This window comes from Thalassophryne amazonica, chromosome 16, assembly GCF_902500255.1.
Source record: "Thalassophryne amazonica chromosome 16, fThaAma1.1, whole genome shotgun sequence".
Taxonomy (NCBI): Eukaryota; Metazoa; Chordata; class Actinopteri; order Batrachoidiformes; family Batrachoididae; genus Thalassophryne; species Thalassophryne amazonica.
Window position 1 is genome coordinate 5,843,734 of NC_047118.1, and position 27,275 is coordinate 5,871,008.

The window sequence follows — 27,275 nt, forward strand, 5'->3', positions numbered from 1 at the left end:
GTTGTTATTGAATGCTGCAGATGAGAATGCGGCCGTGTGTGTGCACGCCTGTGAGCATGACAGAGGTGTAGCAGAGAGCCATCGTGACACAGGAGCCCTTATTTCATAGCATATGAAATATGAATAGAATCCAAGTCAAAATACAACACTTTAAATTTTAAATTAACTCTGCATCTTTTATTTATTTTTATTTGATTACTTGGAGAAAGAAGAAATAATGCAGGAATAACAACAACCTAGTCATGCACTATTCTGAGTTAACACTATTTGATCGGTAAATGTACAAGGCAATGCGTGAGTTTTACAAGTAACAATCAGTGATGAGGTACTGCAGGACTACACATCCTCACTTTGATTCTTAAAGGCCTGTGAAACTTTCTTGATATTGCAAGAATATTTTCTGAAGGTTTTATTGTGGTCATCAATAGTTTATTGTTCTAAACAAAAAAGTGTGTGACAGTGGCCTCGCAACAAACACATTAAAATACATCTCCTGCACCAGACCCTATTTCAAACTGCTGTTGTCTTTGTTTTTGGTTCTCATAGTCCAGTCGTGTTTTTTGAATAGTTAATCAGAAACCATAGTCACTGACAAGTGCACTCAAATCAAACACGTGCTGTGTAAGGAGGAAGGAGTGTGGTGGTCGTGTTTGTGTGTGTGTTTTTTGTGTGCATGTGTTGAGGGAGAAGGATATTATGATTATGAAGGCGTTAAAAAAGAGTTTAAATGATCATATCAACTATTGTTGGGGGAAAAGGTGCCACTCCCTCAAGGCAAATAGTGGTGTAGTTTCAACTCAGCTGCTTTGAAAGCCTTCAGCTATGTAATGAAGTGATACATATTGGAATTGCATCCATTCACGACTTACTCCCGCAGTGGCCCAATATGAGTTTTTATCATTTTTCAAATCTTTCATTTCCAGTCCAAGCTGATATGGGACTCTTTCACCATCTAGGCTTTGGTATTGAGGGCTTGGAAAGTTGTACTTTTGTCTTCCTCTAAATTAAGAAAGCCACAGGGGACAGCCTTGAATGAGGGGAAGAGGGTATAAGGAAGGATAACAAATACATCTAATACTTCAGCCGTCGTGATACTGTTTCTCAAGAGGAGTGGGAGCTGGCATTTCAGCTAAATGGTGTGATTGGATTGGTTCTTTGTTCCAGCGCCTGCCCTGCCCACTCATGCCCCAAGGATTTCCATGCTTTCCATTTCTGCTAAAAGCATATCAGCTTTGTTTTTGGCTGCCAATTTGCCATTTGAGATAAGTTGCCTGTAAAGTGTAGGTTGCAGTGAAAGTCTTCACAGAGGGCGTACACTGAGACTGATGGGAAAAAAAAAATCATGAATAGAAGCCAGTCACTCTTTGGTGTGCGTGGTAACAGTTCTACGCTAATGACGTTATTAGAATTTATTGGATAATGCACCATGAAATATAGCTTTGCTCACATTTGACAATGTACCTGAAAGTATATATACTTCTCGAAAGTATTGGATCAGCCAGGTCAAATCAGACAGTTCAATTCAAACAACTCCTCAGTCATAAGAACTGGAAAGGGAAATTGGAATTGGCAATCAAATATACAAAAGACCCAGATTAACCTCTAACAACATTATGAAAAAGCGAAACTGTGGTTGAAGAAAGGATCTGCTCATGAGCCAAAATATAGATGACTCTGTCTTGACAGTGCATGAGCTGGCATCTCCAGTCTTGTTCCTGAAGAGCAACTTCAATTGACTGTCAAGACTGAGTCCTTTGTTTTTTTTTTTTTACTCATGATCCAAAATGTAGAGGACCTGATCTCGTTAGTCCATGACAGCAAAATGAGCCAAGAACTCCTTCAGAGTTGTCATGAATATTGGGTTAGCTTCCCTTGCTATTCTTGTTTTTGTACCGTTACTGTTTATATTTTTTATAACTGCATAATCTCAACAGATTAACCAAACACTAAGTAAGTATTGATGGAGTCCACAACATGTTCAATGACATGGAAATGTTTATCTATCAAAACCCTGGCTTGTCCAAAGAAACCTGGCTGTAAATGGATTATTTGTGTATTTGTATTCACAAAAATGCTTATCTTTAGTTTGTACAAGTACTTATGCAGGACTGCAGCAATTGATAATTTTAGTAACCGAGTATTCTATTGATTATTCTGGCAATTAATCGAGTAATCGGATAAAAAGTACTTTGGTGTTTTTAACAACATCAACAGTCCAGGGCTCTCCCTAAGCAATGGCACAATGTTACTGCGTCATCACGGAGATGGCGATGGGATGTGGTTTTCTGTTTTTTGTTTACCCCAAATTTAACCATCCATCCATCCATCCATCCATTTTCTTCCGCTTTATCCAGAGTCGGGTCGCGGTGGCAGCAGCTCAAGCAAAGCCGCCCAGACCTCCCGATCCACACACACCTCCCCCAGCTCCTCCGGGGGAACCCCAAGGCGTTCCCAAGCCAGCTGAGAGATGTATTCCCTCCAGCATGTCCTGGGTCTTCCCCGGGGCCTCCTCCCAATGGGACGTGCCCGGAACACCTCTCCAGCAAGGCGTCCAGGGGCATCCGGAAAAGATGCCCGAGCCACCTCAACTGACTCCTTTCAATGTGGAGGAGCAGCGGCTCGACTCCGAGCTCCTCCCGAGTGACTGAGCTCCTCACCCTATCTCTAAGGGAGTGCCCAGCCACCCTGCGGAGGAAACTCATCTCGGCTGCTTGTACTCGCAATCTCGTTCTTTCAGTCATGAGCTAAATCTCATGACCATAGGTGAAGATCGGAACGTAGATCGATCGGTAAATTGAGAGCTTTGCCCCCCTACTCAGCTCTCTCTTCACCACGATGGTCCGATACAGCGACCGCATCACTGCAGATGCTGCACCGATATGTCTATCGATCTCACGGTCCATCCATCCCTCACTTGTGAACAAGACCCCGAGATACTTAAACTCCTCCACTTGAGGCAAGGACACTCCACCGACCTGAATAGGGCAAAGCACCTTTCTCCGGTCGAGAACCATGGCCTCGGATTTGGAGGTGCTGATCTTCATCCCGGACGCTTCACACTCGGCTGCAAACCACCCCAGTGTACACTGAAGGTCCTGATTTGATGAAGCCAACAGAGCCACATTGTCCGCAAACAGCAGAGACGAGATTTTGTGGTTCCCAAACCAGACCCCCTCTACACCCTGGCTGCGCCAAGAAATTCTGTCCATAAAATAATGAACAGAACCGGTGACAAAGGGCAGCCCTGGCGGAGTCCAACGTGCACTGGAAACAGGTTTGACTTACTACCAGCAATGCGAACCACGCTCCTGCTGTGGTCGTACAGGGACCGGATAGCCCTTAGCAAAGGACCCCGGACCCCATACTCCCGGAGCACTCCCCACAGGGTGCCCCGAGGGACATGGTTGAACGCCTTCTCCAGATCCACAAAACACATGTGGACTGGTTGGGCGAACTCCCATGAACCCTCGAGCACCCGATGGAGCATGTAGAGCTGGTCCAGTGTGCCGCGACCAGGACGAAAACCACACTGCTCCTCCTGAATCCGAGGTTCGACCATCAGTTGAATTCTCCTCTCCAGTACTCTGGAATAGACCTTACCAGGGAGGCTGAGGAGTGTGATCCCCCTATAGTTGGAACACACCCTCCGGTCCCCCTTCTTAAACAGAGGGACCACCACCCCGGTCTGCCAATCCAGAGGCACTGTCCCCGATCGCGACACGCGATGTTGCAGAGGCGTGTCAGCCAAGACAGTCCCACAACCAGAGACTTAAGGTACTCAGGACGGATTTCATCCACCCCAGGAGCCTTGCCACCGAGGTCCTTTCTAACCACCTCGGTGACTTCGGCCTGGGTAGTGGATGAGTCCGCCTCTGAGTCCCCAGTCTCTGCTTCCTCTTCGGAAGACGTGACGATGGGATTGAGGAGATCCTCGAAGTACTCCTTCCACCGCCCGACAACATCCCCGGTCAGGGTCAACAGCTCCCCACCCACACCGTAAACAGTGCTGGTGGAGAGCTGCTTCCATCTCCTGAGGCGTCGGACGGTTTGCCAGAATCTCTTTTGAGTCTGACCGATAGTCCCCCTCCATGGCCTCCCCGAGCTCCTCCCAGACCCGAGTTTTTGCCTCTACGACCGCATGGGCTGTGGCACGCTTGGCCTGCCGGTACCTGTCAGCTGCCTCTGGGGTCCCACCTACCAATAAAGATAAGTAGGACTCCTTCAGCTTGATGGCATCCCTTACTTCCGCTGTCCACCACCGGGATTGGGGATTGCCGCCGTGACAGGCACCAGAGACCTTGCGACCATAGCTACGATCGGCCGCATCAACAGTGGAGGTGGAGAACGTGGTCCACTCGAACTCCATGTCGCCAACCTCCCCCGGGATCTAGGAGAAGCTCTCTCGGAGGTGGGAGGTGAAGACTTCGCTGACAGAGGGTTCCACCAGTCATTCCCATCAGACCCTCACGATATGTTTGGGCCTGCCAGGTCTGACCGGCTTACTCCCCTCCCAACGGATCCAACTCACCACCAGGTGGTGATCGGTCGACAGCTCTGCCCCTCTCTTCACTCGAGTGTCCGAGACATGTGGTTGAAGGTCAGATGATACGACTACAAAGTTGTTCATCAACCTCCAGCTCAGGGTGTCCTGGTGCCACGTGCACTTATGGACACCCTTGTGCTCGAACATGGTGTTCGTGATGGACAAACTGTGACTAGCACAGAAGTCCAACAACTGAACACCACTCGGGTTCAGATTGGGGAGGCCGTGCGTCCCAATCACCCCCCTCCAGGTTTCACTGTCGCCGCCCACGTGGGCGTTGAAATCCCCCAGAAGAACAATGGAGTCCCCAGTCAGAGCGCTATCTAGTACCCCTCCCAGGAACTCCAGGAAGGTCGGGTACTCTGCACTGCTGATCGGCCCATAGGCCGAGACAACGGTGAGAGACCTGTCCCCGACTCAAAGGCGTAGGGACGTGACCCTCTCGTTTACTGGAGTGAACTCCAACACATGGCGACTGAGCTGTGGAGCAATAAGCAATGCGACCCCAGCTCTCCGCCTCTCCCCGTGGGCAACGCCAGAAAAATGAAGCATCCAGCCCCTCTCCAGGAGTTGGGTACCAGAGCCCAAGCTGTGCGTGGAGGTAAGTCCGACTATCTCTAGTCGGTATTTCTCAAGCTCCCGCACAAGCTCAGGCTTCTTCCCTCCCAGCGAGGTAACATTCCACGTCCCAACAGCCAGGGGCTGTGAGCATGGACCGGGCCGCCGGTCCACCTGCCCTCGACCGCCACCCAATCCTCTCTGTACCCGACCCCATGGCCCCCTCTGCAGGTGGTGAACCCACAGGAGGGTGGGCCCACGTCGCTCTTTCGGGCTGAGCCCGGCCGCACCCAAAATTTAACAATTTATGTTTTTTTTTTTTTTAAGGTTGGTGAACTGGGTCTCTGCATGATTTTTTTTTTTTTATCCCTCTTTCTCTGCGATTGAACCAGTGCATTTCAGCTGGAGGTTGAACATGCAAACCTTGCAGTCACTTTTTATTATTATTATTATTATTATTATTGTTATTATTATTATTATTTTATTTGAGTTACCGTGTTTGTGAAGCATTGTGTGTTACCCAAAAAAGTGAAAATTAAAAAGTGAAACACTCAGTGTGAGTCTGAGTAAAACACAGAAGGAAGAGTGGACTTCTTCCAGAAACTGTCAGTGTGGCCGGGGATGGAGCTGTGAGAGCAGTGCTGAGCCACTCACATCAGGCAGAGAGAGGCAGCCACCGGCCGCCCCACGAATAGCCACTCCCCACGTAGAGCAGAGAGCAGGTAGCGGATGAAATGGTGTTAAAAAAACAGACAAATATACACTGCTTTGTTTTAAATGCACAGTAAACTATTTCAGATGATCAGCATTGACTGTTTTTCTCCTAAAAGGCATTAATTTACTCTGTGTTGCATTGGAAAGTGTTAGCTATCATGCTAATTTCATTAGCACTTATACAGCTCATGCATGTTCTAGTCTTCACACACAGGCCTGGCATATGTACTACAACAGGGGTGGCCAAGTTCGGTCCTCGAGAGCCACATTCCTGACACTCTTGGTTGTCTCCCTGCTCCAACACACCTGAATCCAATGAAAGACTCATTAAAAGTCTGCTAATGAGCCTTTCATTGGATTCAGGTTTGTTCTTTCTTTTCTTTTCTTTCTTTAATATTCATTTCATTCATTTAAAAGAAAAACAGAAAAGCAAAAACAAAGCACCAAAATACCAGAATGAAAAGGAGCAGAAAGAAGAACAAGTCTTATCTGCCCCTTTTAACAATTCTTTCAATATCCAGCATCATAGTCAATATTATTTAACAGATTGCATTTCTTTAACTTGTCACATACCACTGACCCATTTCATAATTATGACCATTAATTAATAGATTACATCTCTGACAGGTTACATTTAAACTTAAGACACTCCAAACATTATTAACACTTTACCTTTTTTTTTTTTTTTTTTTTGACTTTCTTGCAGCCCACTGACTTATTTCATAGACTTATTTGTTGGAGCAGGGAGACAACTAAAAGAGTCAGGAATGTGGCTCTCGAGGACCAAACTTGGCCACCCCTGTACTACAACTTTAAATGAAGCTTCAAGGCACAGAATTTGCCTCAAACCTTTTTTGTAATTGAATTAATCAAGTTACTCAACTAATCATTTCAGCTCTGTACTTATGGCCTTCAACAATGGTGAGCCAATTGAAATAATTGGCTCAGTTCCTGAATGGTAATGCAGTATGTTTGTATCCCCTTGAATTCAACCTAAAAGTCAACATGGCAGCTTCGTTATGTTGGTCGACAGGAACAAAAATTCTGTTACTCTCCAACTGCAGTGCATTCGGAAAGTATTCACAGCGCTTCACTTTTTTCACGTTTATGTTACAGCCTTATTCCAAAATGGAGTAAATAATTTTTTCCCCTCAAAATTCTACTCACTACACCCCATAATGACAACTTGAATAAAGTTTTTTTTAATTTAGCAAATTTGTGTGTGTGTGTGTGTGTGTGAGAGAGAGAGAGAGAGAGAGAGAGAGATCTCAGATTAATGACAAATTGTCTTAAATTTTCACCATCATTGTTAAGCAGAATAACTGTAATTTAAACTAGTGACAGGGTGTGAATGTATCATTTTCTACAGGATCCTCTGGGAGTTGGTTTATCTTTGCATAACAAACTTGCAATAAAAGTTATGTTTATAACTTTGTTTTAATACACCCAACCCAGATTACCTTTAGATAATATTCAAAGAAAGAACAGCAACAATATCAAACTGCTGCCCCTGGGTAAGCATCGGATTATAGTTCCTCTTTGTGTGTGTGTGTGTGTGTGTGTGTGTGTGTGTGTGTGTGTGTGTGTGTGTGTGTGTGTGTGTGTGTGTGTGTGTGTGTGAGAGAGAGAGAGAGATCAGCCTGAATGCATGCATATATTTACTTCCTCTGTACCTCTCCTCTCCCTCATGGGTATTATGTCTGTGTTATTATTGGCCAAGAGAACACCAGGGAGGTTTCAGCAGTGAGGAACAAACCTGACGTATTTATCCACAGGATGGAATTCCAGAGCTGACAGATGAGTTGTTATTGTTATTTTCCATCATGTTGGTACATTGCACCCAAGGTAATTTTCCAGGCTGCATAGTAGGTATCTTAAAGCTCGACATGAGCGCAGCGCGTTCTGCACCACAGGGCAGCAGTATTGTGGTTATATGATTGTAACGTTTGGTTATATGGCCTGCCTCTGTGATGCAGAGGGAATATGTGCAATAACATTTTAGATGACCTCGGGTTATAAGGTACAATATCTTTAGAGAAATGACAGCTTAAGACTTTTATTGGTTCACTTTGTCTTTCTCAGTGGGATATGCAGTAAATTAGATACAAGTGACATGTTCCTGTTTGTGTCAGCGAAACCTTTCAGTAAATAAAATGCTTCCAATTATTTCAATTGCTTTGCTCTTTCAAAAACTTTGTAAAGTGGCATTTACGACAAACTTCATAATAGAAAAAGATAAACATTTCTTTGTCTGATTCATAGATTTTAGACTGTAAAAATACACAGTTAATAATTTCACCTTCTTTTCCACTAAGCTGTGTTCAATATGGAAAACAGTCAGCCGAGCAGCAGCAGAGATTTGACATGAGATTTTATCATATACTAGATCTTCTGGATTCATCTACTCTCACATATTCCAAACAGTCGATGATGTCATTTCATTGGCTTTTCTCTATGTGTTTTAAAGAAGGCAGACGTATTGATTTTTTAAATGATTTATGCAGTCAGCAAGGTGATATATATCCATCCATCCATCCATTTTCTTCCGCTTTATCTGGAGTCGGGTCGCCGGGGCAGCAGCTCAAGCAAAGCCGCCCAGACCTCTCGATCCACACACACCTCCCCCAGCTCCTCCGGGGGAATCCCAAGGCGTTCCCAAGCCAGCCGAGAGATGTATTCCCTCCAGCGTGTCCTGGGTCTTCCCCGGGGCCTCCTCCCAATGGGACGTGCCCGGAACACCTCTCCAGCGAGGCGTCCAGGGGGCATCCAGAAAAGATGCCCAAGCCACCTCAACTGACTTCTTTCGATGTGGTGGAGCAGCTGCTCGACTCCAAGCTCCTCCCGAGTGACCGAGCTCCTCACCCTATCTCTAAGGGAGCACCCAGCCACCCTGCGGAGGAAACCCATCTCGGCCGCTTGTACTTGTGATCTCTTTCTTTCGGTCATGAGCCAAATCTCATGACCATAGGTGACGATCGGAACGTAGATCGATCAGTAAATCGAGAGCTTTGCCCCCCTACTCAGCTCTCTCTTCACCACGGCGGTCCGATACAGCGACCGCATCACTGCAGATGCTGCACCGATCCATCTATCGATTTCACGCTCCATCCGTCCCTCACTCATGAACAAGACCCCGAGATACTTAAACTCCTCCACTTGAGGCAAGGACACCTGAAGAGGGCAAAGCACCTTTTTCCGGTCGAGAACCATGGCCTCGGATTTGTAGGTGCTGATTTTCATCCCGGACGCTTCACACTCGGCTGCAAACCGCCCCAGTGCACGCTGAAGGTCCTGATTTGACGAAGGCAACAGAGCCACATCGTCCGCAAACAGCAGAGACGAGATTCTGTGGTTCCCAAACCAGACCCCCTCTACACCCTGGCTGCGCCTAGAAATTCTGTCCATAAAAATAATGAACAGAACCGGTGACAAAGGGCAGCCCTGGTGGAGGCCAACGTGCACTGCAAAACAGGTTTGACTTACTACCGGCAATGCAAACCAAGCTCCTGCTGCAGTCGTACAGGGACCAGATAGCCCTTAACAAAGGACCCCGGACCCCGTACTCCCAGAGCACTCCCCCCACCTGCAGAGAAGGTGATATATAATTCAATTCAATTCTGTTTATTTGCCAGACACTTGTCCAAATCCACATAATACAGATAGTACAAAAAAAAATACACCAGGACAGACCAGGACAATCAAACAGAAACAACACAAAAAAAGAACAAAATAAAAGAATTAAAATATATACAAACATTTTATCCAGTGCGCTCTCAGCCTGGATGTATACCTTGCGCTACTCACAGTTGGATTTGAGAGTGCCACCATGATATTATTGGAAGAATCATCCAGGCGTTGTATAAACTTGTACATTAAATTTCTTAAAAGTGCATGAAGTGTGCTTACTCCTACAGACACAAACATCTGGCTAGCACTCCCTCCTCTGGGAACCTTAAGTAAAATTCTTAAAGCATCATTGTATGCTCCTTGTAATTTCTGCATGCTGGAATTTTTGTAAGAAGACCAGAGGTGTGCAGTGTAGAGTGGTGTGCAGTATGCCTTGAACAGAGCCACTTTAACTTGAGTGGAGCAAAATGTAAATTTACGGGCTGTAGTGTTTGCCTGCACATATAACCTACAACACTGTCTGTATATGTCATCATCGTCATTCATATCATCTGTAATACAGTGACCTAGATATTTTATCTTTTTCAAACATCAAGAGGATTATTAGACAGTCTGAATATATATATATATATATATATATATATATATATATATATATATATATATATATATATATATATATATATATATATATATATATATACACACACACACACACAAACACACACAAAACATAGACCCACCTTTCCTAATTTAATAACAGTGCAAGTTGAAATATACTTTTAGTTTTTTGACACACAAATTTAACCACAAAAAAAATCAAAATTGTTTCCAGCCTTAACCCTTTAACAAATCATGATAGTTTATTTGGCATGATTATTCACCATGTGGGCCTGATGTATAAGAAACTAATATTACTTAGATAAACTAAAGAATCTCTCCACAATTTCACTATTAATACCAAGTTTTCACTATGTAGCCTTCAATGTGAAAGTGCCCATAAGTAGTAGAGTAGCCATATGGTAATTTTGGCCTAGTTACCATGGTGAAAGCTGAGGAAGAAATGTCTGACTTTTTGTTGTGATGGAAAATGACGACTTCTATTGGTGCCTTAACCTTTACTTTCAGTCAACGCTGGAAAAGAACTTCTCAAGTGTTAAAAACTTTAATTAGTTGCACAAAATACAGACCAAAAAGAAGAACATTAGTTTTGTCTCATATGCCTTTGTGCTTTTCTTTTTTTAGCAATCCACAGTCACTTTTCTGCTCTTCCTTCTTTGAGCACTTGTCAAATACAGCCTGATCAAAAAATGCAAATGAGACTGTGGCCCAGGAAAAAATCCTGGGCCACAGTTTAGAACTTGACCTGCGCTTGACTTTGACAGCATTCAGTAATACATTTGAAAATGATTACCAAATACAAAAGTTCTAAATCTAGCTGTCGTGAAACCCAGCAGGAGTAAAGTTAAGTAAAACCCAACAGGAGTAAAGCTGCACACATCACAGTGCAGGTGTCATTGCTCCTTTCCAACTGGTGTCAGCGTAGACATTTTTTAAAGGGGAACTATGCAACTTTGGCAATTTTTTTTTCACTGTTTTCTCATGTTTTTTGGTTGCATTCTTTTCTGTGGAGCTTCTCCAACAGCTCGGAGTGCATACTTTACAAAACTGTCATAAAATTCCCCCCCAAACAAACCTCCCTGCTTTCCAGGTGCATTTGTTTTAAAGTAGAGTCAATGAACAAACTCTGTAGATCAGCAATATACAGTACATAGCAAACAGACAGTTTATCTCAATATACTTACAAGTTCTTTATCTTTTTGCTCTCGTTTTTCTGAGAAAGCCAGACTGAAGTGTGACTCCTCGTTCAGTCACATGCTTTTCAATTTGCTTTTCTCTTTTCTTCATTTTCACTGACAGTGGTTTTCTTTGCTTTTATGCTGGCTTTGCAATGACATCAAACATGTAAGAAATAAAGCCATCAATAGCTTTTTCCTATAACTGCTAGCTCGCCCATGCCTTGATAGTGGGGAGGGGGGTATGTGTTGTAGTGCCATAAAGCAGTTTCTCACAAGACTTGAGACTCTTATTCAGAGGAAACCGGGTTGGTGATCCCAAAAGTTGCAAGGCTGGTTTTCTGTTACAAGATGTTTATAATCTCTAAATGATTTGTTCCCCACAAGAAGCCATTTAGAGATTATATTTACTCGGAAACTATAAAATTAAGGTAAAAATGTTGCATAGTCCCCCTTTAACTGGTGGAAGGTCTTGCCCTCATCTGTGCACCCGTGGGCGTGTTGGTCTTAAAATGAGATGCCCTAGGTTGGTGCATTGCTATCATAAGGCAGCAGAAAGGGACTATGGCCTTTGTTCATCATACTGCAGTGCAACGGATTTAAAAATAAGAATTAACAACAAAATAATAATAAAACATGAATGGAAAGTACAAACTCTTAATAATTCTGGTTTATATTATTTTTTTTTGTTTGTTTGTTTCCTCTGGAGTTGTTGGGCAGGCTCACTGAGACTCAGCTGTCACAGTATAGAGGTTCTGGGTGCGTGCTTGGATTTGGAAGAGATCTGGTGGTGGTAGGAAGATGAGAAAGAGGTGCTGTGGGAATAATGCACTCAAATGCTTTGCCTCAGGGCGCTGTTGACTGCTTGATGACAGGTACTCAACCCTGTAGCCAGAAGAAACTGAACGGTAGAGGTGTGTGTGCGGGGGGGATTTAATGTTCAGTTCAGACTTTAAACTTAATTAAACACATTCTGCATCATTCAAGAATCATCAGTGTACTTGGCAGAATAAGTTACAGAATTTTCAAAAGTTAATCAAAAAAGTTGACCAAACATATCAGATTGCTTCTCTGATATGCTTCAAACAAGAAGCATATCAGAACTTTGTGCTGCTTGCAGAAAGAAAAATTGAAACAGAGCAGAGCCACATTATGCAGCAACAGCAGACATGTGGTCCAGAATACCACCGAGTCTTCCCAAAGCCTTATGGTTTATTTCACAAGCAAAGATTTTAGACTAGAGATGTGCTGCCAACAGATGTTGTCTTTTGTTCTCTAGGATTTATTCATCACATCCAGCAAACATTACATCCAGATTGTGATTCAAAAATCCACAAAAGCCTACCATCATGAAGGCCAAATGTTTGTTTTAGACAGATTTAATTACATTCAAATAAATTTGAATTACATAGCAGTAAATCACATCATCAGTCGCCCTCAGGTGCTTCACAAGAGCAGAGTCCATTATAGGTGGACCTAGCTCTGTTGGGTGGCCACCTGCTCGAGCCACCCCAATAACAACAAAAACAAGAGCAATCGGAGATTTCGGCCATCTGCCAAGGGTTGATGAGGAATCAAGATAAAAGATGTGATTCACATCATGACGTGATCATGGTCTGACTGATCAAGATGTTGCAATGGGATATTTAATTCACAACATGAAAATAAATAGTGTCTTCCTGATCTTGGTTTTACTTTGTGATGCTGTATCCGTGAAGTCATTTTTGTTATGGGCTGGGGTGTTTGGCTGACTTGGTTTTTGTTTTCTGTTTCTCCCACCAGGTGGTATGCATTCAGGACTGAGTGGCTGAGCATTAGGACCTCACCCTGAACACCTGAGGCTTGTTATCACGTGCAGGTCATCAGGACTCACAGCTGTGGTGTATTTTGTCTTAATCAGAGATTGCTGCATTTAAACCTTGAATGCACAGTGTGTGATTGCCAGAGACTCGACCTTGTCAGCAGACGTGTGAGATTGACGTCAGGAGAACAATCTCACCATTACGCAGAGACGCTCCAGGTGAAGGAGGATTGGGTGAGGTCTCACGCTCTTCAGCACACTTCCTGAGGTAATTTGGTTTTGGTGACTTTTATGAAGTAATGACAGTGGATTTGGTGTCCCTCACACCTTGTTGTATCGAGCTGTCACGTTATGCTAATTGTCTAATCAGCTTCTGCTGCAGTGGAGATTTGAACTGAGTTGTTCCGTGCCTGCAGGGTGAGAAGCTGATGTATAGATTTAAGCCAGGAAGTGTTTGCTGATTGCGTGCACCTTTGAGTTGTGTCTCTCTGTGTGGAGTTGGACTCACCTCATGTTTTCTTTCTTCACAGACTTGGTTTGTCGCGGCCACCTGGGGGGGTGTCGGCGGGGTCCCTGGGTCCGAACTGCTGTGGCTCCGGACCGTTTGCGCTGTTGAGAGCGCGCCGTGTTTCCACCTCACCAGACCGCGGACTTTTTAGTTGTTTTGCACTTTACCCACTGTTATGTTTATTAAATTCTGTTACCTTTTCAACCGTGCTCTGCTTATTTTATGCTGTGTCCTTTCAAACGCTGGGTCGGTGCTCCGACCGCGTCCGACACATAACAATTTTGATATAATCCTTAAAAGTCTACAAAGTGAAATCCTGATCCAGAATCTGGATCCAGATCACCTCCAAAATATAATGGGGTCTTCCAAAGCCTACCACCAGTGTGTGGTGAAAATTTGGTGAAAATCCATGAAGTAGTTTTGACATGACCCTCAAAATCCAACAAAATGATGGCCTAATATTGATCTGTGGTGAAAGTTTCATCAACCTCCATGCAATAGTTTTGATGTAATCCTGCTAACACACAGACAGACAAATAAATAAATGCTGATCATTTTTATTACATCACTGGCGGACGTAATAAATAATAATAATAAATGCAGTGAACAAATACAACCACATAACAGTGACAAGCAATTCCATACCTTTGCCATATCTCTCCAAGCTGTGCTGTATACAATAAGAACAGCAACGGACTTAATACAAAACCCTGTGGTACCCCATAATTCATCTGAATGAGTTTTGAATTGATGTTGGTCTACAAAATGCATTGGTGTCAGTTAGATAAGTATGACGTCAATCGTGATAGAACCAGACCACCAATAACCAAAGTGGATTCCAACAATATACAGTGACAAAACTCTTCCACCTCATGGCAGTCTGCAAAAGACAAACCAAGGTCTATCCAACATTGTCAGTGTAAAATAGTACAGTTTAATTTCTGATTACCGTATTTTCCGGACTATAAGTCGCACCGGCGTATGAGTTGCACCAGCCACTTTATCCATTATAAAGAAAAATAAACCATAAATAATTTGCACTGGACTATAAGTCTCATGGACATACAGGTATGTTAACATGAAAAGTTCAGATGATAATATTGTGACGGCTATCGTTTTCGGATGCATATTTCACCAGTCGTAACTTGTAATCTGCAGAGTATGATTTTCTTTTTGGTGGCATTTTTTCAGGCCTTCTCCGTTGTCTTGTTATCAGTAATGTTGAAATTTTTATTTTTCTATGGTAGTCAGAAGTCGCAGGAACAGTCACACAAGCCTCGAGTGCCCTCTTGTGAGCTGCATTTTACCTACGGATATGTTTGTATTTTGCGGACCACATTGCGAGCCGAACCATGCAGCACCTACCTGCACAGCTCATGACCACCCAGCGGTGTTGATCCAGATCCTTCCAAGTGCAGACGCTAATCCTCCGCCGTCGCTCAGTGCTCCCATGCAGCTCTCAGCGTCAACTCTGCTCACACTGATATCCAAGGGTTGAAGCTGTTTTGTTAGCCGTCCCGGAATAAACACCGTATTCGTCTGCTTCAAACGCTTTTCACAATCATCGACGCCAGCTCCTTCCAAGTGCACACGCTAATCCTCCACCGTCGCTCACCCAGTGCTCCCACGCAGCTCTCAGCGTCAACTTAAACACTCTGCTCACACTGATATCCAAGGGTTGAAGCTATTTTGTTCGCCATGCCGGAATAACAGCAAGCACCGTGTTCTTCAGCTTCACACGCTGTGGGTGAGGTGAGGAATACGCGTCCAACGTTCTGCTCTCTGATTGGTTATCGCGACCAGCGTGACCTGTAGGGCGGCCGCCATACTACAGTGTCCATGATGCATTGCATTTCCTTTTCCGGTGGCCATTTTAAAACATAGATCGATTCTGTCACGTAAAATTGTTTTGTTACAGTAAATTAACTGAGATCCTACCGGTATATTTTTCATTTATAAGTCGCACCGGAGTATAGGTCGCACCCCCGGCCAAAACATGTAAAAAAGTGCGACTTATAGTCCGGAAAATACGGTACTTCAAGCCATCTTTTCATTGGGCTGCTTTACAACTTCTCCAAGACAGAACTTATTTCTACTACAAGTAACTCCTCCTTGTCCATCTCTGTTAAATCTGGTGTGCCAGTCAAGCATGTTGACACCTTCAAATACCTAGGCTCATGGATTGTGGACTGGGAAAGACTATAAGACCCGCAAGGCACAAGCTTGGGTAGCATGCAATAAGATGGTCCAAATCTGGCAATCAAATCTCCAAAACAAGCATAAACTCAACTTGTCAGGACAGTCATAGAACCAATTTTGATGTATGGCTCAGAAACCTTGACGCATAATGCCCGACTACACAAACGTGTCAATGGCTGCTACACAAATCTCCTCAGAAGGATACAGAACCTTTCCTCACATCCCATACTTAGACAAATATATGGGGACATTCCACTGCTAAGAGAGCGGCTTATTCAACACTGGGCCAAATTCAGTGGTCATTGCTACTGAGCAAAGATGAGCTAGTTTCAGAGGTAATTTTATTGAAGCTATCCAGGAACAGGAAATGTTCCTTCACTGATCTAGTCTACCATGACTCAGGAATCAACGTGGATGATCTGGGTGCAGCCATGGTTGACCACAACTGCTGGTGTTCGATTGTGTGCCGTATCTCTGCTACAGCCGACAGATGATGATGATGATGATGACAACTTCAAGGTTGGTAGTCAAAGACATTATTTCATACCTCCAGTTAGAATGAGGCTCATTGGTGGTCTGGTTAATCCTTTCCCGCATCAACTGTATATTGTGTTGATGTAAATGTCATCTCAGTATTCAGTCCATTTTCTTTCAAATTTTCCTTTAGTCCACATATGCCTTCCCTTCTTTTTCTGTGTACCCCCTATTCTCAAAGGAGCACTACCAATAAATAATCAGAACTTTGAGAAAAATTGTTATTATTATTATTATTATTATTATTATTATTATTTGTCTTTCGGCTGTTCCCGTTAGGGGTCACCACAGCAGATCAATCGTTTCCATCTCAGACCAACCACCTGCATGTCCTCTCTCAGCACATCCATGAACCTCCTCTTTGGTCTCCCTCTTCTCCTCCTGCCTGGTGGCTCCATCCTCAGCATCCTTCTCCCTATATACCCTGGGTCCCTCCTCTGCACATGTCCAAACCATCTCAATCTCGCCTCTCTGACTTTGTCTCCAAACCGTCCCACCTGAGCTGTCCCTCTGATATGTTCATTCCTAATCTTGTCCATTCTTGTCACTCCCAAAGAGAATCTCAACATCTTCAGCTCTGCCACCTCCAGCTCTGCCTCCTGTCTTTTTGTTAGTGCCACTGTCTCTAAACCATACAACATAGCTGGTCTCACTACTGTCTTTCCCCTTCACTCTTGCTGATATTCTTCGGTCACAAATCACTCCTGCCACCTTTCTCCACCCACTCCACCCTGCCTGCACTCTCTTCTTCACCTCTCTACCACACTCTACATTACTTTGAACAGTTGACCCCAAATATTTAAACTCATCTACTTTCACCACTTCTACTCTGTTGTGAAAGTGTAAGTACACGGACCCACAACAGGGGGCGCAAATGAACCGACAATGGAATAGGTCAAATAACACACTTTACTGTTGTGAATATGCACAACAAGTACAACAGATTACAATAATGGACAAAGTCAAATTCACACAGGTGTCGTGTGGGCAGGCTCGAAGATAGGAGACGCCTCTCCAAAGTAGAACCGGAACCACACGGTTTCCTCCGCCACCAGACCCCGGGAATACTGGAGCCGCCAAGTCCCGAATTCCCAGGTGGCCACTGCCTCCGCGTGTCGGACCTGGTACTGCTGGTGAGGAATAAAGAACAATTAAAGGAGGGCGCGTTCGCACCCAGGAATCCGAACGGCAGGTAAGCTGCCTCCACCTCTCGTTGGAAAGTTCTGCAATCACTCACAAAAATCACAAAAGTTACTGTCAAGCAGTCAGCTGAGATTATTACCTTCTCGGTAGAAACGATATCTCGGCAAAGAGGTGGAGACGTCGTCCTGCTGATATACTCCTGCCGATCAGATGATTGGTAACAGCTGTTGCAGGTGATGTGTGACAGCTGTCACCCTGGCTGCTCCTGTGAGGCGGCTGCGCCCTCTGGTGCCTGGAGCCTGCACTCCAGACAGGGCGCCCTCTGGTGGTGGGCCAGCAGTACCTCCTCTTCTGGCGGCCCACACAACATACTCCTTGTAACTGCACTATTCCACTGGGCTCCCTCCCTTTCACACACATGTACTCAGTCTTGCTTCTACTGACTTTCATTCCCCTTCTCTCCAAAGCATATCTCCACTTCTCCAGACTAGACTCAACTTGCTCTCTACTCTCACTACAGATCACAATGTCATCTGCAAACATCATAGTCCATGGGGACTCCTGTCTGATCTCATCTGTCAACCTGTCCATCACCACTGCAAACAAGAAAGGACTCAGAGCTGATCCTTGGTGTAATCCCACCTCCACCTTGAATGAGTCTGTCATTCCGACTGCGCATCTCACCGCTGTCACACTATTTTTGTACATGTCCTGCATTACCCTAACATACTTCTCTGCCACTCCAGACTTCCTCATACAATGCCACAACTCTTCTCTTGGCACCCTATCATAAGCTTTTTCTAAGTCCACAAACACACAATGTAACTCTTTCTGTCCTTCTCTGTACTTTTCCAACAGTATTCTCAGAGCAAACATTGCATCTGTAGTGCTCTTTCTCGGCATGAAACCATATTGCTGCTCACAGATCTTCACCTGTTTTCTAAGCCTAGCTTCTACTACTCTTTCCCATAACTTCATGCTGTGGCTGATCAGCTTTATGCATCTGTAGTTACTGCAGCTCTGCACATCACCCTTGTTCTTGAAAATAGGAACCAGCACACTTCGTCTCCACTCCTCAGGCATCCTCTCACTTTCCAAGATTTTATTAAACAATCTGGTTAGAAACTCTACTGCCATGTCTCCTAGACATTTCCATGCCTCATTGGAATGTCATCTGGACCAACTGCTTTTCCACTCTTCATCCTCTTCATAGCAGCCCTCACTTCTTCCTTGCTAATCTCTTTTACTTCCTGATAACAAGAAACACAATTTATTAGAATGTCCAAACAACATTAATAGCCATGTTGTATTTCATTGTGGTACTATTTTTGCAGTCATTTTTGTCCCTAACATCTAGTCCACATCTAGTCCTTAATCAGCATCTCAAGTCCAGCAATCAAGGTATCCATTGATTCCTCAAAGAATTTTAAGTCCAGTTTCATAGTTTTATCAAAATATTGTGAAACTATGCATATCAAAAAAAAGAAGAAAAAAAAGCAAATGTTATTGTTGCTACAGCTTTCTTTATCCTTTATGTGGAATGAGAAAGCGGTTGATTTTCCAAACCAGTCATTAAAGTTTTCTGGCAAAGATAAACATGCTTATGTTAATGATAGAGTGCATCTCATTCCATTGAAGTGTTTTAGATACTTTAAACTTCATCACAAAGTAAAATCACAGGCAAGGCACCTTGTAGTGCATTATGTGTAGTACAAATAAAGACTATGGACTTCTTAACACTTACCTCCTCATGCATTATTTATTGTTGACTTCATTGTTTACATTCTCTAGTGACAGTTTTTGGCCAAGAGGTGCGCACACTGATGTGCATCATGGCAACAACAATTTACAACAGGCACAAATACAACTGTTGTGAACAAAGTAAAGACACATATATATTGATATGTGTTGCAGTGTAATCCAAATGATGTGCCTTTTATGTATCTAAACTACAGACATCTTTTGTATTTCTAAAGCAACAACACAGAAGCAAATGTCTGTCTCATATTTTCTTTTACATTGCATTGTGTAAGGTTGTAAAGAGATGTGATACAGACTCAGGCGATTGTGGCATCTTGGTGATACTTTTTTTTTTTGCCAGCTCTTTGAATACACTTAATGTACTATACATTATTAGCATACGGAGTCCTGGAAGTGTCATTGCAAAATGTTTTGCATGTAGAGAGAATGTGCACACATTTTACTACATTGTCCACTCGTTTTATAATATTGTGCTCATGTTTAATTATATTGTGTGCTCATTTTACTATACTGTTCACACATTTTATTATACTGTGCGCTCATTTTAATTATATTGTGCACACATTTTATTATATTGTGTGCTCATTTTAATTATATTGTGTGCACATTTTATTATATTGTGCGCTCATTTTATTATATTGTGCCCACGTTTTATTATATTGTGCACTCATTTTTCGATAATCTGCACACATTTTATTATATTGTGTGCGTTTTATTATATTGTGTGCACATTTTATTTTATTGTGTGCTTATTTTATTATATTGTGCGCTCATTTTATTATATTGTGCCCACGTTTTATTATATTGTGCACTCATTTTTCTATACTCTGCACACATTTTATTATATTGAGTGCGTTTTATTATATTGTGTGCACATTTTATTTTATTGTGTGCTTATTTTATTATATTGTGCGCTCATTTTACTATATTGTGCACACATTTTAGTATATTGTGTGCGCATTTTAATTATATTGTGTGCACATTTTATTATATTGTGCCCACGTTTTATTATATTGTGCACTCATTTTATTATATTGTGCCCACGTTTTATTATATTGTGCACTCATTTTATTATATTGTGCCCACGTTTTATTATATTGTGCGCTCATTTTATTATATTGTGCCCACGTTTTATTATATTGTGCACTCATTTTTCTATACTCTGCACACATTTTATTATATTGAGTGCGTTTTATTATATTGTGTGCACATTTTATTTTATTGTGTGCTTATTTTATTATATTGTGCGCTCATTTTACTATATTGTGCACACATTTTAGTATATTGTGTGCGCATTTTAATTATATTGTGTGCACATTTTATTATATTGTGCACTCATTTTTCTATACTCTGCACACATTTTATTATATTGTGTGCGTTTTATTATATTGTGTGCACATTTTATTTTATTGTGTGCTTATTTTATTATATTGTGCGCTCATTTTACTATATTGTGCACACATTTATTATATTGTGCACTCATTTTACTATATTGTGTACACGTGTTATTATATTGTGCGCTCATTTTAATTATATTGTGCCCACGTTTTATTATATTTTGTGCTCATTTTATCATACTGTGTGCATGTTAATAAATATTAAAACCATTCACACAAGGAGTAAATATGTAGTCTTACCTGTCCTTTTCAGTGAGATCATTGTCTGAAAATAATTTAATTTGTTGTCCTTGCTGAGGGAAAAGTCCACGATGGTTCGAGTCTCAGTTGTACTAATCTGCAACTGGCACGGTCAAGTTAAAAGACTGTGGAGAAGCTGCAGACACCATGCATGCGTACTCATCAATAAAAGTGCTCCACCTGCCAATCAAAAGGATTCTGTCGGCAAAAATGAACCATTCTGACACATAGAAGAAAATATGCATCACCTATCCGAACCACTTGGTTGAAACTGGGCTGTCAGTAGCCTGTAAAAATCCATAAATTAATCCATAAATGAATGGGACTATTAAGATAATGGTTCCGGCGCTGTGATCACTTCCTGCTTCTTCTCCAGCATTGAGAGTCACCAGGAAGTTCCTGTTTTTTAGTGGCCCGCAGTTCAAAATCTGAATATTTGTCTCTTCAGTAACTGCACACCAGGAAAGGATGAATTTCAAACTGTTGTTTAATTTTAGTCTTAAATACTGAAAAAAAACATTACATATTGTGTCCCTACACTTTAATCACTCACTCTTCCGACTCACTTTTATCACTTTGATCTGACTGAATGCCATCAGTTCTGCTATGTAACCTGCAGGGGAGTGTGCTCCTATGTGAGCCGACCAACACTACATCTATAAAACATCACATAAGCACATGATACCCTAACTTTGGGGCCTTTTTTACAAGAACAGTGTGATAGTGATTAGATGCACAGTAGGAATAACGGATGTGTTCAAAGTGGAGGTGGAATTACATCAAGGATTGGCTCTGGGCTCTTTTTTGTTTGCAATCATGGACAGATACACAGATGTGATCAGACAGAAGTGTATGTGGACTGATGTTTGCAGATGACGTTGTTAACTGTAATGAGATCAGGTTGAAACTAGCCTGGAGAGGTGGAGATATGCTCAAGAGAGAAGGGGAAAGAAAGTCATTTGGACCAATATACAAGGTACAAGGAGTAGAGGTGTTGAAGGTCAATGAGTTTAACTACTTGGGGTCACCTCTCCAAAGTAATGAAAAGTGTGGCAGAGAGGTGAAGAAGCGAGAGCAGGCATGGGGAACAGGAGGTCAGAGGTGGCGACAAAATTGTATCTGCAAGACTGAAAGGTATATTTTCTAAGAAAGTAGTGAGACCAGCTATGTTGTACAGCTGAGAGGTGGCGGTGCTAACAAAGAGAGGGGGCAGAGCTGCAGATGTTGTTTTTGGAGTGACGTGGATGTACAGGATAAGGGATGAACAAGCCAGAGGGACAGGACAGGCAAGTTTGGACATGTGCAGAGGAGGGACCCAGGCTATGTAGTGAGATGGATGCTGAGGATGGAGACACCAGGCAGGAGGAGAAGAGGGAGGCCAAAGAGTAGGTTTATGGATGTGCTGAGGGAGGACATGTAGGTAGTTAGTGTGAAAGCAAAAGATGCAAAAGACAGGGTGAGATGGAGATAGATAATCTTACAAAGGCAAAATGTTACACCATATCTGTCAGGAAAATTGCATTATGAATCTACACAGCAGACCACATTTTCAGCATCACTTAAATAAAGGCACCTTGACACTTGCATGAAATTGATACCCACACTGCTGTGCAATTCGGCGTGCCAGTGTGCCGTGCTTGATTCCACACTATGCGCATGTGCGCATGCGTGAGTTTTTCCACGCCTGTCGGTTGCGTCATTCGCCTATGGGCAGGCTTTGAGTGAGCACTGGTCCACCCCTCTCATCGTTGTTTCATTGTCAGGAAATGGCAGAATGATTTGGGCTTTTTTTCCATCAGAATTTTTTCAGAAACTGTTAGAGACAGGCAGCTGGAAACCATTCGAAAAATTTATCTGGCTTTCGGTGAAAATTTTATGGGCTTCACAGAGAATAAGGAGTGTTACTACAGCTTTAAGGACGGCCCACAATGGCGCACGGTGCGCCGCGCTCCGAGCCGCCATTGAGAGGCAGAAACCACCACATCATTTCTAAACGGATCGCTGTGTGGAGCCGGGACCGTCGTGTGCAATTTCTCTGGTTATCACAATAGCTGGACATCAGCCATTTTTCCAGACAGATTTCACTTTTAACAAGAGATTTTGTCATGGAAAGCCACGCGGAGGCTTCGCGCATCACGACCAATTCGCTGATGAAGCGAGACAAAGGAACACCTCCGTTTCGGAGTGCCAGAGGACAAGTTATGACAATGTATGTTTATTATAGATGTTACACCTCACCATAATCATTCAGATACTCAGCACACAATGACACTCTGCTTTTTTGAATAGGTTGCACAATGTTTATGACCAGTTCATGCAATTAATGCGTGCCAGAAGTTTTGAACATTTCAAATTTTTCTTTGCACACTGGCACACAGCTGTGCACAGTTTAGACTGTTTACTCATTGGCACGCCAGATTGTGTGCCAGCGCATGGATCAAATTTGTGCAAAAATCAAGGTGCTGTAAGATGCTTGTCTATGTATTAAGAATTTTTGCATCAGTATTAACACAACATATCATGTATGCAATAGTCTTTGCAGTACTGCCGTATAGCTGTACCTCCCGACATCAGACAATGAGTGGGGACGTTTACCTTACAGGTGGGGACATTTGTGCAATATAAGAGCTGCCATGTAGCAGCGACACAACAATGCTACCTCACATCTAAAGAGCTTGTGCAAAGCTCTGATTAGATCAAGTCGGAACTGCTGAGAATTGGAGTCTGTAGTTTCCACTGCAGACCCACAGGAAAAAAAAGGGAGTTCTACATTTCTTTTTAAATGGATGAAACCAGCAGTCTCCAGGTATGTCGAGCAGCTGACAGGTCTTTTTGCAGTCGACCTCTAACATTAAAATGTATGAGCCCTTTTCCACCAATCTGGGCTCCATGAGAAAGGTATTTACTACAAAACCCAGATGGTAGGTAGTTGGAGGGTAATGCTAATTGGTTGAATTACCTCTTAACAAATATTCAGCCAGTGCCTAGCTGAATTAAAAAAAAAAAAAGACTTTTTGCTCACAATAGTTAAAGACTGACACATCTGCCTTTGGGAGCCATTTAGAACTTCACACACAGAGCAAATCAGTTGAAATTCACAGAAACTCACAGAAGACGGCACAACAAAATTGTGCTACATGGCTGGAAACTGAACATTTCCAAGTGAGTGCCCATTTACAGCCCACCCAGCTGTAAATGGGCACTGCTCTTGGCTGGCGAAGGGACTTACATTAGACTGGCATCCTGTGTCAGGGGAGTTGCAGATCTGCCCGACACTACAATACAGAAGGTACACCCTGATGACTGTCAGCAACCGTGGTGTTATTTGACGTGATTGTGGCAAGTCGGGTCCCTTCAATACTGACCAGTCACTGCTTGGGATAACATTCCTTTTATCATGCAAAAACAAAGCCCAGAACTACCATCCAGACGGTCCAGGTCGGATGACCGTCCACCATCCGGGCAGGGTTGGCGCAGGAACAGGAGGACACAACGTGCTCGAGTGAACTGGCTTCAGTCTGGAGACATGGAAGACCGGGTGGATCCGCAGGGAGCGAGGAAGACGGAGCCAGACGGCAGCCGGATTAACCACCCGGTCAGTCACAAAAGGTCCAATGTACCAGGGAGCCAGCTTCGTGGAGTCCATTTAGAGAGGAATGTCCCGAGATGAGAGCCACACCTCCTGGGTGCGTACTTCGTCCAAACTTCGCACTATGTGTAAAGGGGCCCTAATATTGAACTCACAACACATGAAAAACAACTGTCAGTAATTAAAATAAACTGTACATAAATTATTCCTCAACTAAATAAATAAGGCTCTTGTAGTGATGAGCATATTAAACACTCTAGTTTGACTATTTTGATATTGCAAATGTATTATGTTGAATTATTTTGGCTCTTGAGTGTACTTGTTATTGCTTTGAATGTATAACACTTTCCAATCAAAATAAAATGCATTAAGCCCCTTAATACTTTAGTCAAACGATGGTAAAAGAACTTTCAAGCTCTATATTCACATCCTGGTGAGGTGATTTCAGTGCATATATTAAATCAGCTGTATCTCCATAATGAACAGGTATTAAGCTCTGAAACCTTCAGGGTTGCTACTCCCGACGTTAACCTTTAAAATGGTATATTACACGGCACATTTCAGCACACTTCACATTTTCCCCTGGATGTGTTCCCCTCATACAAGCCCCTGTTAAATGCAATTCATTTGTCTAAGCAGTCTGGAGGTAATATCACCACATGATAAATGTTGTCATAGAAACAGTGGCACTATTTATTATTCCAGAATGAGTCAACTTGTGCATTTGTTTGAAAATGATAAAAATAAATAGTTGAATGTATGTCAACATGTTACACTCATTTCACTCATTTGTCATTTTGGATGTGTTGCTTAACAAAATTTGATAACAGGCTTTGCATACACAGAGCAGCGACACCCAAACTCAGTCCTTTTGAACACCTGACCTCTAAATTTTGCTTCCGCATGGCTCCTCATGCATGAATCCCAGATGAAATTTGATGAACCACACCTGATGCAACAGATGATTGGCTGAATATCTCTGATCAAAATAATCACATGGATTAGAGCAGAATGAAATAGAAAACACACACACACACACACACAGGAGGGCTATGCAAGGACACCACTAATGAAGTCAATCAGATGGACCCTGCAATCAGAAGTGGGTTGAACAGGGAGATGTGGAAATTGGACAGTACCAGTGACCTCAAGGTGCAGGGTTGGTGATTGCTCTTTTAGAAAGTTAGTCATTTACTCTCCTCTTGGACAGATTGTTATTTACATCATGACTGGTTCTACAGCCTTGTCTTTTTGAGCTACTGGCTTTGCTTTTTTTTTTTTTTTTTTTACTTTTGTGTAGCTCTTGTCAGTCTGTAGATTGCCCCCACTTTCATCCTGCTGTTGATTCTAGGGAGCGTAATATTACACATTATAATTATAATAATTATATAAAAGGAAAGGCTTTCATCAGCTTTTGAAGCTTACTTTTGTTGCATCATTTTGTGAGTGCACAATTTTCTTCTTACCTCCCAACCTTTTATTTTTTTTTCTGCACCTACCTTCCTTTCTATGTCTATCTCTATGGCTACAGTGGCTGCGGAGCCACAAAGTAGCCACCATTTCTGTCTAATTCTTTTTCTCCAATTAAAAGTACAACATATATATATATATATATATACATACACTCAACTTTTCGTTTTGCTCCCATTTTGTATGAGATGAACTCAAAGATCTAAAACTTTTTCCACATACACAATATCACCATTTCCCTCAAATATTGTTCACAAACCAGTCTAAATCTGTGATAGTGAGCACTTCTCCTTTGCTGAGATAATCCATCCCACCTCACAGGTGTGACATATCAAGATGCTGATTAGACACCATGATTAGTGCACAGGTGTGCCTTAGACTGCCCACAATAAAAGGCCACTCTGAAAGGTGCAGTTTTGTTTTATTGGGGGGGATACCAGTCAGTATCTGGTGTGACCACCATTTGCCTCATGCAGTGCAACACATCTCCTTCACATAGAGTTGATCAGGTTGTCAATTGTGGCCTGTGGAATGTTGGTCCACTCCTCTTCAATGGCTGTGCGAAGTTGCTGGATATTGGCAGGAACTGGTACATGCTGTCGTATACGCCGGTCCAGAGCATCCCAAACATGCTCAATGGGTGACATGTCCGGTGAGTATGCCGGCCATGCAAGAACTGGGACATTTTCAGCTTCCAAGAATTGTGTACAGATCCTTGCAACATGGGGCCGTGCATTATCCTGCTGCAACATGAGGTGATGTTCTTGGATGTATGGCACAACAATGGGCCTCAGGATCTCGTCACGGTATCTCTGTGCATTCAAAATGCCATCAATAAAATGCACCTGTGTTCTTCATCCATAACAGACACCTGCCCATACCATAACCCCACCGCCACCATGGGCCACTCGATTCACAACATTGACATCAGAAAACCGCTCACCCACACGACGCCACACACGCTGTCTGCCATCTGCCCTGAACAGTGTGAACCGGGATTCATCCGTGAAGAGAACACCTCTCCAACATGCCAAACGCCAGCGAATGTGAGCATTTGCCCACTCAAGTCGGTTACGACGACGAACTGGAGTCAGGTCGAGACCCCGATGAGGACGACGAGCATGCAGATGAGCTTCCCTGAGACGGTTTCTGACAGTTTGTGCAGAAATTCTTTGGTTATGCAAACCGATTGTTTCAGCAGCTGTCCGAGTGGCTGGTCTCAGACGATCTTGGAGGTGAACATGCTGGATGTGGAGGTCCTGGGCTGGTGTGGTTACACGTGGTCTGCGGTTGTGAGGCTGGTTGGATGTACTGCCAGATTCTCTGAAACGCCTTTGGAGATGGCTTATGGTAGAGAAATGAACATTCAATACACGAGCAACAGCTCTGGTTGAC

At 43.1% G+C, this 27,275-nt stretch overlaps 1 protein-coding gene and 1 long non-coding RNA gene across 2 annotated transcripts in view; one reads left to right on the forward strand and one right to left on the reverse strand.

The window, feature by feature from the left end:
• asic2 (acid-sensing (proton-gated) ion channel 2) overlaps window positions 1–27,275 on the forward strand; it is a 1,153,097-nt gene that overhangs the window by 466,898 nt on the left and 658,924 nt on the right. The window lies entirely within an intron of this gene.
• Window positions 9,575–26,030, reverse strand: LOC117527339. Its single transcript, XR_004565500.1, has 3 exons — window positions 26,008–26,030; window positions 14,693–14,699; window positions 9,575–9,811 (listed from the first exon to the last, which is right to left on the reverse strand). It is a non-coding gene; the product is annotated as an uncharacterized LOC117527339 (long non-coding RNA).